Here is a 19753-nt window from a genome sequence, read left to right on the forward strand (position 1 = left end):
GGTAATGGATCACAAAAGTAGACCTTGGTAATTCAGCAACTTATTAAAACAGAAAAATATTCATTTCATAGGAGTCCCAGAACATGAAGAGAGAGGAAAAAAGTGCAGGAGGTTTATTTGAGTAAATTATAGCTAGTAACTTCCCTAATCTGGGGTAGGACACAGACATCAAAATCCAGGAAGTACAGAGAACTCTCATTAAATTCAACAAAAACCAGCCATTGCTAAGGCATATCATAGTCAAATTCACAAAATACACAGACAAGGAAAGATTCTTGAAAGCACAAAGGGAAAAAAGTCCTTAACCTACAAGGGAAGACAGACAAGGTTTACAGCAATCTGGCCACAGAAATTTGGCAGGATAGAGAAAAGTAGCAGGAACTGTTCAACATACTGAATGAGAAAAATATATAGCTCTGAATTCTTTATCCATCAAGGCCATCATTCAGAATAGAAGGAGAGAGAAAGAGTTTCCCAGACAAACAAAAACTAAAGGGGTTTGGTACCACTAAACCAGCCTTGCAAGAAATTTTAATGGGGACTCCATGGAGAGAAAAAAAAAAAAAAAAAGACCAAAATCAACAAAAACTAAAAGGTACAGAGAATGTCATGAGACTCACCAACTCTACAGGTAACACATTGACCCTAATTTCATATCTTTCAAAGACCACTTTAACTGTAAATGGAATACATACTCCAATAAAAAGACATCGGAAAGCACAATGGATTTAAAAATAAAATCCATCTATCTGCGGCCTACAAGAGACTTATTTTAAACCTAACAACACCTGCAGATGGAATGTGAGGGAGTGGAGAAACATCTATCATGCTAATGGAGATTAAGAGAAAGCCAGAGTACACATACTTACTTCAGACAAACTAGGTTTTAAATCCAAGAATATAACAAGAGTTAATATGGGCACTGTATTATAATAGTCTATCCATCAAGAAGACTGAATAATCTTGAGTACTTATGCCTCAACTTGGGAGCACCCAAACATATAAATGAATTAATAATAAACATAAAGGAAGTCATTGATAACAATAAAATAATGGTGGGGGACTTTAGTACCCTACATAAACAATGGACAGCTCATCAAAGCAGAAAATCAACAAGAAAACAAAGGCTTTGAATGACAATCTGGACCCAATGTACTTAACAGACATATTTAAATCATGTCATCCCAGAGCAGCAGGATACACATTCTTCTCAAGTGCAGATGGAATATCTTCCAGAAGAGATCATATCTTGGGTCACAAATTGGTCCTCACAAGCACAAAAAGATGGAAATCATATGATTCATAGTTAGACCACAATGCTATGAAACTTCAAGTCAACCACAAGAAAATTTTGGAGTACAAACACATGGAAGTTATAGAACATCCTACTAAAGAATGAATGGGTTAACCGGGAAATTAAAGAAAAATTTAAAAACAACCGCAGGGGGATCCCTGGGTGGCGCAGCGGTTTGGCGCCTGCCTTTGGCCGAGGGCGCGATCCTGGAGACCCGGGATCGGATCCCACGTCGGGCTCCCGGTGCATGGAGCCTGCTTCTCCCTCTGCCTGTGTCTCTGCCTCTCTCTCTCTCTCTCTCTCTCTCTGTGTGACTATCATAAATAAATAAAAATTAAAAAAAAAAAAAAACAACCGCAGGGCAGCCTGGGTGGCTCAGTGGTTTAGCGCCGCCTTCAGCCCAGGGTGTGATCCTGGAGACGGGATCGAGTCCCATGTCGGGGTCCCCGCATGGAGCCCGCTTCTTCCTCTGCCTGTGCCTCTGCGTCTCTCTCTCTGTGTCTCTCATGAATAAATAAATAAACAAACACATGGAAGCAAATGAAGATGAAAGCACGACAGTCCAAAACCTTTGAGATTCAGCAATGGTGATCCTAACGGGAAGTATTTAGCAATACAACCCTTCCTCAGAAGCAAGAAAAGTCTCAAATACACAACCTAACCTTACACCTAAAGGAGCTGGAGAAAGGATAGTAAGAAAAGGTGGAATCCAGTAGAAGGAGGGAAATAATAAAGATTAGAGCAGAAATAAATGATATAGAAATTACAAAAACAGTAGAACAGATGCACGAATATCTAGGAGTTGGTTCTTTGAAAGAATTAACAAAATTGATAAACTCTTAGCCAGACTTCTCAAAAATATTAGAGAAAGGACCTGAACAAAATCATGAATGAAAGAGGAGAGATCACAACAAACACAACAAAAAATGCAAACAATTATTATGAGTAATATATGCCCCACAAAAATTAGGCAGTCTGGAAGAAATGGATAAATTCCTAGAACCATTTAAACTCCCAAAACTGAATCAGGAAGAAATAGAAAATTTGGACAGACCCATACCCAGCAAAGAAATTGAACCAGTAATCAAAAATCTCCCAACAAACAAAAGTCCAAGGCTGGATGGCTTCCTAGGGCAATTCTAACGAACATTTAAAGAAAAGTTAAAACTTATTCTTCTGTAACTCTTCCAAACAATAGAAATGGAAGGAAAACTTTGAAATTCATTCCACGAGGCCAAAATTACATTGATTCCAAAATGATACAAAGATCCCACTAAAAAGAATTACAGACCAATATATCCTTGATGAACATGGATACAGAAATTCTCAAGAAGATACTAACTAATTGAATCCAATAGTACATTAAAAACATTAGTCATGATCAAGTGGGATTTATTCCTATGCTATAGGTGTAGTTCAATATTCATGAATCAATCAACATTATATACCATATTAATAAAAAAAGGATAAGAACCATATGATCCTATCAATAGATGGAAAATAGAAAATAGAAAAAGCATTCGACAAAGTACAACATCCTTTCTTGATAAAAAAAAAAAAACCTCAAAGTAGGGATAGAGGGAACATACCTCAATATCATAAAAGCCATCTATGAAAGACACATAGCTAATATCATCCTCAACAGGAAAAACTGATACCTTTCCCCCTAATTTCAGAAACAAGACAGGGATGTTCACTCTCACCATAGCTTTTCAACATAGTACTAGAAGTCCTAGCCTCAGCAGTCAGACAACAAAAAGAAATAAAAGGCAACCAAATCAGCAAAGAAGCTGAACTTTCACTCTGCAGATAACATGATACTCTGAAAGAATCCAACAAAAAATTGCTAGAAATGATACAGGAATTCAGCTAAGTCACAGGATATAAAATCAATGCACAAAAGTCTGTGCATTTCTATACACTAACAACGAAGCAGCAGAAAGAAAAATCAAGGAATTGAACTCATTCACAATTGCACCAAAAAACCATAACATACCTAAGAAGAAACCTAAGCACAGAAGTAAAACATCTGTACATTGAAAAGTATAAAACACTTATGAAAAAGTTGAGGACAAAGATATAGAAAAACATTCCATCCTCATGAATTGGTTCCATGTTCATGAATTGAAAGAACAAATATTGTTAAAATATCTATACTTCCTAAAGCAGTCTACATTTTCAATGCAATCCCAATCAAAATAACACCAGCATTTTTCACGGAGGTAGGACAAACAATTAAAAAAATTTGTATGGAACCAGACAATAACCTGAATAGCCAAAGTAATGTTGAAAAAGAAAACTAAAGCTGGAGGCATCACAGTTCTGGACTTCAAGATGTATTACAAAGTTGTAACCATCAAGTCAGTTTGGTACTGATGCATAAACAGAAACATAAATCAATGGAAACGAACAGAGAACCCAGAAATGGACCCTCAACTATATGGTCAATGAATCTTTGACAAAGCAGGAAGGAATATCCAAAGGAAAAAAGTCTCTTCAACAAATGGTTTTTGGTAAACTAAATGGCAACATGCAAAAGAATGAAACTGGGATGCTTTTTACATCATACACAAAAATAAATTCAAAACGGATGAGAGACCTAAATGTGAGACAGGAAAAACATCAAAATCCTAGAGGACAGCACAGGCAGAAGCCTCTTTTACCTTGGCTGTAGCAACTTCTTTTTAGACATGTCTCCAGAGACAAAGGAAACAAAAGCAAAACACAAACCACTGGGACTTCATCCACCTAAAAATCTTCTGCACAGCAAAGAGTCAACAAAATTCAAAGGCAATGAATGGAATGGGAGAAGATATTTGCAAATGACATATCAAATAAAGGGGTAGTGTCCAAAATCTGTAAGGAACTTATCAAACTCAATACCTCAAAAACAAATAAAGCAGTTAAGAAATGGCCAGAAGACATGAATAGACATTTCTCCAAAGAAGATATCCAAATAGCTAACAACACATGAAAAGATGCTCAATATCACTCATCATAAGGAAAATACAAATAAAAACCATGATGAGATAGCACCTTACACCTGTCAAAATGGCTAAAATTAACAACACAGGAAACAAGAGTGTTGGTGAGGATGTGGAGAAAGGGGAACCTTCTTACACTGTTGGTGGGAATGCAAACTGGTGCAGCCATTCTGGAAAACAGTATGGAGATTCTTCAAATGGTTAAAAATAAAACTACCTTGGGATCCAGCAATTGAACTAGGCATTTGCCCAAAGAATGTGAAAATACTGATTCAAAGGGATACATGTGCCCCAGTGTTTATACCAGCAACATCGACAATAACCAAACTATGGAAAGAGCCCACTTATCTATCAACTGATAAGTGGAATATTACTCAACCATAAAAAGGAATGAAGTGTTGCCATAAGTCAGATAGAGAAAGACAAAGACCATGATTTTGATTTCACTCCTATGTGGAATTTAAAAACAAATCAGATGAACATATGGGAGGGAGAAAATAAAAGAGGGAGGAAAACATACCATAAAAGTCTCTTAAAGATAGAAAACAAACTCAAGCTTGATGGAGGGAGGTGGGTGGGGATGAGCTAGATGGCTGATGGGTATTAAGGAGGGCATTTGTCATGATGAGCACTGGGTGTTGTATGTAAGTGATGAATCACTGAATTCTACTCCTGAAACCAATACTGCACTGTATGTTATCTAACTGGGATTTAAATAAAAATTTGGAAAAAATGGAGATCCCTGGGTGGCTCAGCGGTTTAGCACCTGCCTTCGACCCAGGGCGTGATCCTGGAGACCCGGGATTGAGTCCCATGTCAGGCTCCCTGCATGGAGCCTGCTTCTCCCTCTGCCTGTGTCTCTGCCTCTCTCTCTCTCTCTCTCTCTCTCTCTCTCTCTCTCATGAATAAATAAATAAAATCTTTAAAAAATTGGAAAAAATGAAAAATACATACACATATATACATATATACATACCTGATACTAAATCCACTTAATCGAAGGCTTGCTGAATTCTCTTTTGTGGGAATGTGCCATAGGCAGGTGTTTCTGCTGGTCTTCTGAGGGAGGGGGCCTGCTGCTGGAACAGTGGCAAACTTGACCAATAAGGGCAGTAGCAGCAGAGGACAGGATTGTGGGACATAGTGTCAGCAGGTTAGGCAGCCGTTATAGTTCATGTAGCATTTACTGCAGGTGATTCTGTGTTATGCTGAGGTCAGTGGGAAGAAATTGTGCTAGCCAATTCCTTTGTCCCTGCAGAGAAGTTTCTGTGCTTGCTGTTCTCTGGGAAGCACTCAGAGAAGAGCAAATAATCTCCCCCCTTGTATGTCTCACATGTTTTTCAGATTAGTCTTTCCATGATGCCTCCCTCATGATTGTTTGCCTGTTTGCTCTCCAGGAGCAGTGCAGTGCTCTCCAGGCTCCATCCCAACCAAGACTGCTGACTTTTAAAACTCCAGGGTTTAAGGTCATGGAGTTGGCAGGGGCCTGTGCTGTTTTCCTGTGGGGGGGGTTGACCAAGAAAGTCAATTGTACCGGAGTGCAACTGTGTGTGTCTTGGAGCAAGCAGGCTAGGCAGCCAGTGTTGGGGTGGAGCCATCCTTTGCATATAGCTAGGCTTTCATACTAAGGGGCAAAGGAGGGAAATGGTGCCTGCTGGCTCCCGTGTTCCCAAAGACATGTCCCCTGTGAATGTTACCTCTCTGGGCTGGCTTCAAGAAGAGAGAACAGGGGCACCCAGAGAACTGGGTGACTCAGTTGGTTAAGCATCTGCTTTCCATGTTGTGCCCAGGATCGGGAATCTGAGAAAACCACCAAGGAGCCAACACCGATGCAAGTACATGGGGGTTTATTAACAAGCTTGAGCTTGGGTCCAAGTATACCCGACACAGCAGAGCAGGGACTTGGACCCTGCGGTGAGCTACATCTGGGTCTTATTAGCAAGCTCGAGCTTGGGTCCAAGTATACCTGACATAGCGGAGCAGGGACTTGGACGCCGAGGTGAGTTACAGCTGGGTTTTTATGGGCTGGTCTAGGGGTAAGGTGAGGTTTTTCAGTAAGGGTAGGAGTGTGAGAATCTCCAGTAAAGAGGTCTCACAAGCTCTTGCTTCCTTATTCTGATAAGGGCATGCTTTGTGGTTTTTTCTGTAGCCAGGGTAAGGTAGAGTTCAGTTCCTGGTCACAGTGGCCTGGTCACAGTGGCCTGAGATGGCTGCCGAAGCTACAATGGCTGTACTTGTGCCAATGTTAAACTTGAATGGCCCTAATTTTCTCGGCCTACACATTTCCCCCTCTCAGTGAAACCTGAAGAAGGACTCAATCATGGGTCCAGGTTGGTCTCAGTAACAAGGTCTAGTGGTTGGTATTGTTGTCTAAGTACCATTACCTGGACTGTACTGATTCTGTCTTTGACAAATGTTATTAACCTGTTGATAATGCAGGGTCCGAAAGTGAGGAGAAGGAGGAGGATTATGAAGGGCCCAGCTAGGCTGGACAAGGTAGTGAGCCAGGAGGTTATTCCATCGACCTTGAGAGCGGTGGGCATAGTCAGGATCACGATGTAGGGTCCTTTCCAGCGAGGTTGGAGTGTCTGCTGTTGATGTCTCCACACGTACACCCAATTGCCTGGTCAATATTGATGGGGGTCAGGGGGTGGCCTGGTTTCGTAGAGGGCCTTCAGCTTAGGCCACACCTGCTCATGGGCTCTTTGTAACATTTAGAGGGAGAAAAGAAGTTGTTGATCATCAAATTCAGCAAGTACCTCAGGTTTTAAATTGGGAATAATAGGTGGAGGAATACAGAACATGATCTCATAGGGGGTAAGTTCCATCTTATATGGGGAGTTTCATACCCTAATAGGGCGAAGGGGAGGAGAATCACTCAGTCCCCAACAGTCTCCAGGGCTAATTTAGTTAAGGTCTCCTTTAATGTTCTGTTCATCCTCTCTACCTGTCCTGAGCTTTGGGGCGTATATGCACAATGTAATTCCCAATCTGTCTCAAGTACTAGTGCCACTACTCCCTGTGTTACCTTAGAGATGAATCCTGGTCCCTTGTCTGATCCAATCTTAACAGGAAAACCATACCTCAGTAAGATGTCTTCCAGCAGTTTCTTGGTCATGATCTGTGCTGTTTCATGTTGGTGGGAAATGCCTCTGTCCACTCTGAAAAAATATCTACAAATACTAGTAAATACCTGTATTCGTATTTTCCAGGTTTTACCTTAGTGAAGTCCATCTCCTAGTAGGCTCCTGGGCGGTCCCCACCCCCACCCCCGGAGCCGGGTGCCTGGGGTTAGATCCATGGGTAGTGGCATTAATTAACTGGCATGCATGGCAGCTTGCCACAATCTGCTCAATCTTTGCTCGAGAGTCTTTAATAGTGATCTTTGCATGTTGTATGAGGTCTTCCATCTTTCTTGTTCCCATATGTACTTGCATATGAGTACTCTGATGCATTTTGGATAAGATTTGTCATCCTAGTTCCTCTGGCAGGATGATGCTGGAGTCTTTGGCCCTTCACCAGCCACGCAAGCATTGGGCCATAGGCAAGCGTTTGATCCAGTGTAAGTCAGCATCAGTATAGTTGGGGGTGTCCAGCAGGGTCAGTGCCCCCGGATCGGGTGGCATTATTGCTAAGACCTGGGTCACCAAAAGGGCCACCTCCTCTTATTTTGAATCGGCTAGCCAGTTTCCCCTAGCTATTGGTGTATCTGCCTTCTGGTGTCCCAGACAATGGATGATGGCTAGGGCCTTGGGCAGCCAGAGGGCCCTAAAGAGGTCAAGGACCTCTGTTTTGTTTTTCATAGTCTCCTGCTGTCAGAAGCCCGTTCTCTCTATAAAAGGGATCCGTGGATATGAGTGGTGGTGAAGGTGTACCTGCTGTCGGTGTAAATGTTTATTCGTTTACCTTCTCCCATGGTCAGCGCTTTGGCCAGTGCGATCAGTTCTGCCCATTGAGCCGATGTTCCAACTGCCAATGGCTCTGCCCAGATGGTCTCTGTTTCCGTGGTTATGGCTGCCCCTGCATATCTGGCAGTCTGTCTTGACCACACCTAAAATTCCTTTCCAAGGATTTCCCTTCACAAACCTTCAGAATTTGTCCCAAGCCATTTCTTTCAGTCAGTCTCATTTAGGACAAAATTACTTTATTTTACCTTGAACAAAAATATATTCCCATTCCATATATCTTTCTTACACATCTCCTTTCCTACATACAGAGTTGCTTTCCTTATCAGTCATCAGTCTTATTTTAGCAGAGTTTTTCATTCTTAGAAACCTTAGTCTCCAGTGAAAACTAAGGAGTAACCGATTTTGAACTGTCACACCAGAACTCTTTAGACGGCAAATTTATGAAACAGTTAAGTACAAAGCATGTTCACCAACAGATTCAAATCCACGTTGCAGCATTTTTTCCTGTTTGGAAAAGACCTAAATGTCCAATGAATTTAATCCCATTTATCATCAAAGTGTAACTAAGGTTTCAGATTACCAAGGACGTTGAAAGGTATCTTAGCAATTACAGACAATTACAGAGTCCCTGAAGCCAGCTTCTTGAGGTGCCTCCATTTTTCCTGTGGGTCATCCATGGTTGTGGCCAGGAGGATCTTGGCCAGGTTTTGGGTCTGCTGGTCTCTTAGTTTAGTTTGTTGCTCTTCTGGAATTTCTCTATTATTATAAACTTTTTCTGCTATTATTAAGTCCTGCAAGCTCTTCTCTTCTAGTCTTTCTACTCTTTGCAATTTTCTTTTGATGTCTGGAGCAGCCTGGTTAACAAAAGCCACAATAATTGTGGCCTTTGTTTCTGGGGCTTTTGGGTTCATAGGGGTGTACTGCCTAAAAGCCTCTATAATTCTCTCTAAAAAGACTGCTGGACTCTCATTCTTACCTTGTTTTACATCATATACCTTTGCCAGATTGGTAGGCTGGTGTGTGGCAGCCTTGAGACCTGCCATTAGATTCTGGTGGTAGACTCCAAGTCTCTCCTTACATTCAGCCGAGTTGTAGTCCCAGGTGGGGCAGGATAAGGGGAAGGCAGCGTTTATGAGGTCTGGGTTTTGAGTCCGCTGTCTGTCCTCTCCCAGAACAGATTTTTGGGCTTCTGCCTGAATTCGTTCTCTCTTTTCCGTGGTAAAGAGAACCTGCAAGAGTTGTTGGCAGTCATCCCAAGTAGGCTGGTGGGTAAAGAGAACAATATCTCAAAGCCCAATTAGATCTTTCAGATTATCAGATAATTTTGCGCTCTGGGTTTTCCAATTATATAAATCACTGGTGGAGAATGGCCAATATAACATTGGCTGTCCACCAGTCTCGTCGGGAGGCCCCATGGCGTGGAGAGGAAGGGCGGGGCCCTTAGGGGGCGGGGCCGCCTGGTGGGTCCGACCGCGTGTCCCTGCTGCCGGCCCTCACACAGGAACTCCCTCGTCAGGGAGGGGTAGAGCCCCTTCTGCAGCCCCCAATGCCTCTGATGGGGGGGGGGGGCGGAAGGGCGAGGGGGCACCAGGTAGGGCGGTGGGAAAATCAGGTCCTCTGGGGAGGAATCCTGCAAGACCGAATAAAGGGGCTTTTTGGTCTTAGAGTCGGTCTCCTTCTGGCCTTTCACAGGGCTAGAATCTTGGTAGGTCCTGCTTTGGGGTGTAAAAATAGTTTTAGCCAAGGAAGGGGATTCTCAATCATGTCCTGTCAGACCAGGATGTAGGGCACCTGGTCAGGGTGGCCGTCCGGTTTGTCCCTGAAGATCATGGCCTTAACCTGTAAGATAATAGGTAGGTGGAAAGTTCCTTCTTGGGGCCATCCTGCATCAAAGGTTGGCCATTTTGACATGTAGTAAGTCTGAAATTTCCCTCTCCTTATGTCTATGCTCAGATTATGAGCTCTTTCCCTAACACCCGAGTAGTGGGAGATGATGAGACAGGGGGGTGGTTTGTGTCTGCCCCATTATGTTCCCCTTCCACACCAAGGCACAGACAGTTATGACACTTAACAAAGACACAGTAACACAGGCAAACGCACAAACAGTTAACATGGACACAGGAACACAGACAAACGTTCCAGTGGGGCCGGAGACAAAACAGAAAGTAAACCGAAGGGCTGGCAGTCGGCCCTCCTTTCAGGTGAGGACTTCCATCCTCCAGGCGGGGGCAAGAGACATCTCCCAAGACCCCCCAGATCAGGACTTCATCCTCCAGGCGGGGGCAAAGGACGTGTCCCAAGACCCCCGGTTGATGGCCTGCCAGCGTGTCCGCCTAAGCCAATGTCGACCTAATACAGATTGGAATACCTACAGGTAAAAATACAGTTTAGAGCTCTCAGAAAATATGCAAGCAAAAGGTGGAAAAAGTTGAGTACTCACGAGACATGGAACCCTCCGGATGGGGTCCTGGGGGTTTCTCGGATCCTGGACGAGCCCCCAAATGTGCCCAAGATTGTGAATCCAAGAAAACCACCAAGGAGCCAACACCGATGCAAGTACATGAGGGCCCAAGTACAGCTTGGGCCCAAGTATACCCGACATAGGGGAGCAGGAACTTGGACCCTGAGGTGAGTTACAGCTGGGTTTTTATAGGCTGGTCTAGGGGTAAGGTGGGGTTTTTCAGTAAGGATGGGAGTGTGAGAATCTCCAGTAAAGAGGTTTTACAAGCTCTTGCTTCCTTATTCTGATAAGGGCATGCTTTGTGGTTTTTTCTGTAGCTGAGGTAAGTTAGAGTTCAGTTCCTGGTCACAGTGACCTGATCAGAGTGGCCTGAGATGGCTGCCGAAGCTACAATGGCTGTACTTGTGCCAATGTTAAACTTGAATGGCCCTAATTTTCTCGGTCTCCACATTCCACTCAGGTCATGATCCCAGGGTCCTGGGATTGAGCTCCATTGATCTCCCTAAGCAGGGAGACTGCTTTTCCCTCTCCCCACCTGCTTGTGCTCTCTCTGGCTATCTCTCTCACAAATCAATCAGTGTATCTTTTTTAAAAAAAGTAAAAAAGAAGAGAGAACAATCTCCCCTCTGTGTGCCCCAGGGGTTGCTCAGTTCACTATTTCTATGCTGTCAGACCCCAGGTTGTTTGCCTGCCTTCTCTCCAGGAATAGGGCAGTGCCCTCAAGGCTCTATGCAGCCAAGGTTATTGACTAAAATTCTAGTCTTCAAGCCTTTTGGTTGCAAAAACTCAGGAAAAATCAACCTTTCTCATTTTTCCAGCCAATGGTTTTGGGGAATTATCTTCCTTGTGTGTTCCCCTCTGTGCTCCCTTCTCTCTTGTCTTTCTCTGCCAACCATGGCTCTCTTCTCTCCCCAGCACCTGCAATCCATTTTTTTCCCAAACCCCATCTCTGCATTCCCTATCTTCATTGATGTGACCTCTTCTCTTCCCCTTGTAGTGGAGTGTGTTATGTCCATCCTCAGGTTGATTTCTTGGGCATTCAGAATCATTTGATAGTTATGTAGTTGTGCTCAGTGGACTAAACAAGCTTATGGACCTCCTACTATGGTGCCATCTTAGCTTGTCCTCCTTGGGTCTTGCTTTCTCTTGTATTCAGTCACCCTATGTCTTTTACTGGGAGCATTTTGACCATTTACTTTCAAAGTAATTATTGATAAGTATGTATTTATTATTATTCTATTACCTCTGTTATGGTTGTTATATTCACAGATTTCTTTCTCTTTATTTTATGCATATCTATTACAGGCCTTTGATTCGTGGTTACCATTAGGCTCACATATAATATCTCATGACAGATTGTTATACATTTATTTAGTTTTACTCCTTTTGTGCTTTAAGCTCTGTCCTGATTTTATAAGTGATTAATCTACTTTTATTATGTTGAATTTAAACTGTTTTTTTCATTTTCTTTTTATAATATTTTTACTCCTGATTATGGACTTTTCTTTCTGGTCCAATAATTTCTGTTTACATTTCTTGTAAGACTGTTTAGTGGTAATGACCTCCTTTAACTTTGGTCTGGAAAAAAAATTATCTCCTTTTCTGAATGATAACTTTACTAAGCAGGGTATTCTTGGTTGCAGGGTTTTTGGTTTTGTTTTTTAGCACTTTGAATATATTATGCTATTCCTTTCTGGCCTGCAAAGTTTCTCTTGAAAACATCAGCTGATACACTGATCAGATTTTCCTTTTATGCATAACTGTTTTCTCTTCTCTTGCTCCTTTTAAAATTCTCCCTTTATTACTCTTTTTGCCATTTTAAATATTATATGCCTCAGTGTGAACTTCTCTATGTTGATTTGGTGGGGACTCTCCATGCCTCCTGGATCTGGATCCGTTTCTTTCCACACATTAGGGATGTTTTCAGCTATTATTTCATTAATATGTTTTTCTGCCCCCTTTACCATCTCTTCTCCTTCTGGATCCCTATAATACAAATGTTACTACATTTGATAATGTCACTGAGTTCCTTAACTACCTCCTTTAATTTTCTATTGATTCCCTTTTAGTGTATTTTTAACTTCAGTTATTGAGTTCTTCCCTGTTTGCATCTTTTTAATGTTTTCTGTCTTTTTGTTGAAGATCTCCTTGACATCTTCAATTCTTTTCTCAGGTCTGGTAAGTATCTTTATGACCATTACTTTGAATTCTCTATCAGGTGTATTGCTTGTCTCCATTATATTTAGCTCCTATGCTGTGGTTTTGTCATGTATTTTTCAATTGGTACATATTCCTCTGTCTCTTCTTCTTGTCTGTTCATTTTCATGTATTAAGAAAGTCAGTTATATCTCCTGATCTTGAAAGTAGTGGCCTTATAAAGAGGTCCTGTGGTGCCCCTTAGGGCAATATTTCCAGAACCATGCTCTTCAGGGCTGTCTCCTTTGTGGGTTGCATACACCCTCCTATTATGTTCAAGCCTCATCTGCCTTCAGCTCAGTCAACTGCAATGGTCCACTTTGCCTTTTGTGGGCTGGGTTTGTTCCATATGCTATTAAGGTTCAAAGCTGAGGCTGCTGTGGGCTTATAGTTTGGTTATGTCAGCACTCAGACCCATTTGCTGAGTCTTCAGTCACACTGACATTCAGGGTGCTGTTCCTGAATTGCCCTCCCAAGAGGCTTTTGGTGGTGGTCAGGGCTGGCCGCCAGACCTGATGCCTGCCTGTAGTCCATCTGTTGGGGCTGCAGTAGCACCAGCCTGCAAAGTTCTTTCCCTGCCTTGTCCCCCATGAATCTTTTACTGATGTTTAGGGCTGACAGTCAAATCAGATGCCTGACCCTAATCTGTCTAACAAGGATGCAGTGACCCCAAACTACAGGGCTCCCTTGCTGACCCCTGAGACACTTTTGTTGGAGGGTGAGGCTAGTAGTTAGATCAGGTATCTGCCCCCTGGACATTTTATGGTGCTTCAGTTGAACTGGTGTGTGTGATTGTTTTTCCCTTTCTGAAGGCAGGAGTCACTTTGAAGTGGCACCAGTCCTTGCCAGGGATGCTTGCAGGACATGAGGTGGCAGGTGCCACTTTGGAGGGACTCTTGCTGGGTAAGGCAAATTGGATGCAGAGATCCACAGGAGAATGTGGGAGTGGAGCATGCGGTGTTAACAACATAGGTGGAGAGTTTTCCTGTGGACTACTGCAAATCTCCAGCTATCTAGGCTGGGGAGAGGAGAGAAATGGCACCTGCCAGCTCATTTCTTCTTTGAGAAGGCCCCTGAAGACCCCTGCCCCTCCAGCATACATTCTGAGATTAGTAAATAAATCTTCACATATAAACCATTAACCTTTCAAACTGCTTCTTCGATGCTCTATCTTGGCAAGGATGTTACGTTGTCTCCTTATGGGCAGGGACTGAGTTTCCTGTTACACTCCAGCTATCCCAGAGCAATGCCCACTGATTTTTAACAAACTTAAAATTAAGTACCACTGATTGCAAAAACTTGCAAAGCTAAGCCCCATTGATTTTCAAAACCAAATGTTAAGAGACTTATCTTCTCAGTGCAGGTTTCCTGTATCTGGGGTACTTGGTGTGGGGTCTGTCCCTTTCCCTTATCTATTATTGTGCTGTCCCTCCTGTTTATGCTTATTCTCACTGGGAGTTTGGTTCTGACCATGTCTTCATTCCTCCTACCCTTTTGAATGTGGCTTCCTCTTTATGATTAACTAAAATGAGTGTTCTTTCTGTCTTCAGGTAATTTATTGGGGTTAGTTGCACTGATGTGGCCACTATGTAGGTGTGTCTGTGGGAAGAAGTACACTTAGGATTCTTTTATTCAGACATCTTAGGAGTCTCTCCTCAATAGTTAATTTAAACATAAATGGATTAAATTTTTCCAATCAAAAGACATAAAATGGCTGAATGGACCAAAAAAGAAAAAGAAAAGGTCCCACAATAGGCTGCCTACAAGAGACTCACTTTAGTCTCAAAGACTCATATATGGAGTATACAGAGAGTGAAGGGATTTAAAAAATGTCAAATAGTGACCAATAAAAAAATAGGAGTAGCTATAACTATATCAAACAAACCAGATATTAAAAAGGTAAAGAAAGACAGGGAAGGTCATCATATAGTGGTTGTTGGTTTGCAAACCTGGGAGTTCCCTGGGTAAAATTCTAAACTGTTTACCATACATGGAAGACAAGGCTATCTGTTCTTTTTTTAATGGATACACCAGGCTGTTAAAGCACTATAGGCAGGGTGTACAGTACTCATTTGTTGCAGTTCTTGGATAGTTTCTCCTATTTCCTTATGTACCTCCCCCAGAAATTTATATTTTTTGACACTTAACACTCTGTGTAGGGTAGTAGGGTTACAGGTTTACAGATGGCATATTCCCTTAGCACTAGTTTGATTAACTCAGAGCCAGTATTCATTGATAAAGGTTTACAGAGTTTAACCTTGCAGGATATTAATACACATATATCCTCTGGTATTGGAGAGATAAAAACCTCATCTACTCATGAGAGTGACTGCCCAGTTTGCAGTACCAAAGGAACCTCCCTGGCTATAAACTTTTGCCCTTCTTAGCCATTGATGATTAGGTAGTAAAAATTTTTTTCCAAGATTTTATTTATTCATGAGGGACCCAGAGAGAGAGAGAGAGAGAAAGAGAGAGAGAGAGAGAGAGAGAGAGAGGCAGAGACACAGGCAGAGGGAGAAGCAGGCTCCACATGGGGAGCCGGATGTTGGACTCGATCCCGGGTCTCCAGGACCACACCCCGGGCTGATGGTGGCACTAAACCACTAAGCCACTGGGGCTGCCCAGGCAGTAAAATTCTGAGGGTTACCATATATTAGAGTAAATTTGGCTCCAGGATCACTCAGAGCTATTACCTTGTGTTTGTTTCTGGTGAACCAGTGAATAGTGGGCTTAATATGGGGTCCTCAGTCATGACCAATGGCCTTCACCTGGAGGCACTCATGGCCTGTATCCTATCCTCAGAGAGGGAGAGGCCACTACCTCAAATAGGACTGTAGACATGAGGCTGCTGCTGGACCTGCCAATGCACTTGAATTTGTAGAGGTGCATGGTTAATCTAAACTGTTGATTGGAGGGGGAAAATGGTGGAAGAGTAGGGTCCCCAATTCACCGGTCCCCACCAACTTACCTAGATAACTTTGAAATCATCCTGAAAACCTATGAACTCGGTCTGAGACATAAAGAGAGAACGGCTGGAATGCTACAGTGAGAAGAGTTTGCGCTTCTATCAAGGTAGGAAGATGGAAAAAAAATAATAAAGAAATAAAAAAGCATCCAAGGGGGAGGGGCCCCCATGAGGAGTCGGGCTAAGCCACACAGCAAGTGCCCCCAGGACAGGAAAGCTCCGACCTGGAGAAGCAGGAGCTTTACCAATCTTCCCTGATGGAAATGTGCTCGCAGGGAGTTGGAGCAGGATCCTAGGAGGGGCGGGGTTGCCCTCAGGCTCCCAGGAGCACTAACAGAGGAACCGCACCCCGGGGGAGAGCACGCCACACACTGCAGCCGAGCTCCCTAAAGCCCTGGAGCACGCACCTTGGCAGGGCCCCTGGAGCAGCTAAGCGGTGGCTGCCGGAGTGTGATTCCAGCGGTGCAGGCCCTGGAGCCCAGGGAGCAGGGAGAAACAGCCCAACATCTGGCGCTCCCCCCATGACAGGTAGAGGCCCGGAAGGCCCAGGACAGCAATGACAGTCCTGCTGCCAGGTGGCTCCGAGCTGTGCAAATCGCCGACCCCCCCCCCCGCGCCCTGCCCCCAGAGCATCCAGGCCCCTGTGGACTGAGAGCTGCAGTAGTTACTTCGGGAGCTGACTCCAAGGCTGGAGAGCTGGCCGCCGCCACTGTTGTTGTTCCTCTTGGTGTCACCTGTACCTGGGACTGAGCAGGAACCTCACAGGATAAGCAGCTCCCAGTGAACCGTGCACCTGGCAGGGGGCTGAGCAGCTCACCCAGGTGCACACACCTCAGAATCAGCACAGGAGGCCCCTCCCCCAAAAGATGAGCTAGAAGGACAGGGGAAAAGCAAGTTATTGACCAAGCAGCACTGGAAAGTTCCAGGGGAAGTCGAGGGATTTACAGTATATAGAATCAGAGGACACTCCCCCTTGTTTTTTGTTTTCTTTTTGCTTCCCCCCCCTTTTATTCCCCCCCCCTTTTTTTTTCTTCCTCTCTCTTTTTTCTCACCTTTCCAGTAGAACATGTTTTTGGCCACTCTGCACTGAGCAAAATGACTAAAATGAAAAACTCAACTGAAAAGAAAGAATCAGAAACAGTCCTCTCTCCCACAGAGTTACAAAATGTGGATTACAATTCAATGTCAGAAAGCCAATTCAGAAGCACAATTATAAAGCTACTTGTGGCTCTAGAAAAAAGCAAAAAGGATTCAAGAGACTTCATGACTGCAGAATTTAGATCTAATCAGGCTGATATTAAAAATCAATTAAATGAGATGCAATCAAAGCTGGAGGTCCTAACCACAAGGGTTAATGAGATGGAAGAATGAGTGAGTGACATAGAAGACAAGGTGATGGCAGGGAGGGAAGCTGAGGAAAAAACAGAAAAACAATTAAAAGATCATGAGGACAGGTTAAGGGAAATAAATGACAACCTCAGAAGGAAAAACCTATGTTTAATTGGGGTTCACGAGGGCACCAAAAGGGACAGAGGACCAGAAAGTCTATTTCAACAAATCATAGCTGAGAACTTCCCTAACTTGGGAGGACAACACATTCCGATCCAGGAGATAGATTCCCCCCCCCCAAAAAAAATCAATAAAAACCGTTCAACGTCTCAACATTTAATAGGGAAACTTGCAAATTCCAAAGATAAAAAGATCCTTAAAGCAGCAAGAGAAAAGAAATCCCTAATGTTGATTGGGAGAAGTATTAGGTTAAGAGCAGACCTCTCCACAGAGACCTGGCAGGCCAGAAAGGTCAGGATATCCTGGCAGGATATATTCAGGGTCCTAAATGAGAACAACCTGCAGCCAAGAATACTTTATCCAGCAAGGGTCTCATTTAGAATAGAAGAAGAGATAAATAGCTTCGAGATAGGCAGAAACTGAAAGAATATGCGAATACCAAGCTGGCTCTGCAAGAAATACTAAGAGAGACTCTGTAATAGAAAGAGGAAGTCCAAGGAAACAATCCACAAAAACAGGGACTGAATAGGTATCATGAAGACACTAAATTCATATCTTTCCGTAGTAACTCTGAACGTGAATGGCTTTAATGACCCCATCAAAAGGCACAGGGTTCCAGACTGGATAAAAAAGCAATACCCATCTATTTGCTGTCTACAAGAGACTCATTTTAGACCTAAGGACACTACAGCCTGAAAATAAAAGGTTGGAGAACGATTTACCATTCAAATGGTCCTCAAATAAGGCAGGGGTAGCCATTCTTATAACAGATAAATTAAACTTTATCCCAAAGACTGGAGTAAGAGATGAAGAAGGACACTATCATACTTAAAGGATCTATCCAAAAAGAGGACCGAACAATCACGAATATTTATGCCCCGAATGTGGGAGCTACCAAGTATATCAATCAATTAATAACCAAACTAAACATACTTAGATAATAATACACTTATGCTTGGAGACTTGAATGTAGTGCTTTCTACAATCGACAGGTTTTCTTTTTTTTAATTTATTTTTTATTGGTGTTCAATTTACCAATATACAGGATAACCCCCAGTGCCCATCACCCATTCACTCCCACCCCCCACCCTCCTCCCCTTCCACCAGCCCTAGTTTGTTTCCCAGAGTTAGCAGTCTTTACGCTCTGTCTCCCTTTCTGATATTTCCCACAAATTTCTTCTCCCTTCTATTCCCTTTCACTATTATTTATATTCCCCAAATGAATGAGAACATATAATGTTTTCTAAGCACAACATCTCCAAAGAAACAAGAGCTTTAAATGATTCACTGCACCAGATGGATTTCACAGATATTTACAGAAATTTACATCCAAATGCAAATGAATACACATTCTTCACAAGTGCACATGGAACTTTCTCCTGAATAGACCACATAATAGGTTACAAATCAGGTCTCAACTGATACCAAAAGATTGGAATCGTCCCCTGCATATTTTCAGACCATAATGCTTTGAAAATAGAACTAAGTCACAAGAAGTTTGGAAGGATTTCAAGCACGTGGAGATTAAAGAGCATCCTGCTAAAAGATGAATGGGTCAACCAGGAAATTAGAGAAGGATTAAAAAGACTCATGGAAACTGTCAAAAATAAAAATACAACGGTTCAAAATCTTTAGGATACAGCAAAAGCAGTCCTGAGGGGGAAATACGTCGCAATACAAGCATCAATCCAAAAGCTGGAAAGAATACAAATACAAAAGCTAACCTTACAACTAAAGGAGCTGGAGAAAAAACAGCAAATAAAACCTACACCAAGCAGAACAGAGTTAATAAATATTCGAGCAGAACTCAATGAAATAGAGACCAGAACTGTGGAACAGATCAACAAGACCAGGAGTTTGTTCTTGGAAAGAATTAATAAGGTAGATAAACCATTAGCCAGCCTTAGTAAAGAGAAGAGAAAAAAGAATCAAATTAATAAAATCATGATGAGAAAGGAGAGATCACCACCAATACCAAGGAAATACAAACGATCTTAAAAACTTATTATGAGCAGCATTACGCCAATAAATTAGGCAATCTAGAAGAAATGAATGCATTTCTGGAAAACCACAAACTAACCAAACTGGAACAGGAAGAAATAGAAAACCTGAATGGGCCGATAACCAGGGAGGAAATTGAAGCAGTCATCAATAACATCCCAGATACAAAAGTCCAGGGCCACATGGCTTCTCAGGGGAATTCTATCAAATGTTTAAAGAAGAAACCATGCTAATTCTACTAAAGCTATTTGGAAAGATAGAAAGAGATGGAGTACTTCCAAACTCATTCTATGAGGCCAGCATCACCTTAATTCCAAAACCAGACAAAGACCCAACCAAAAATGAGAATTATAGACCAATATCCCTGATGAACATGGATGCAAAAATTCTCAACAAGATACTAGCCAATAGGATACAACAATACATTAAGAAGAT

General features: G+C 42.6%; 1 pseudogene; it reads right to left on the reverse strand.

Annotated features, from left to right (window-relative positions):
- Positions 1–301: 301 nt before the first annotated feature.
- The window catches only part of LOC140628507 (spindlin-3-like), a 40230-nt pseudogene continuing 20778 nt past the window's right edge, over positions 302–19753 (reverse strand).

This window comes from Canis lupus, chromosome X (assembly GCF_048164855.1).
Source record: "Canis lupus baileyi chromosome X, mCanLup2.hap1, whole genome shotgun sequence".
Lineage (NCBI taxonomy): Eukaryota > Metazoa > Chordata > Mammalia > Carnivora > Canidae > Canis > Canis lupus.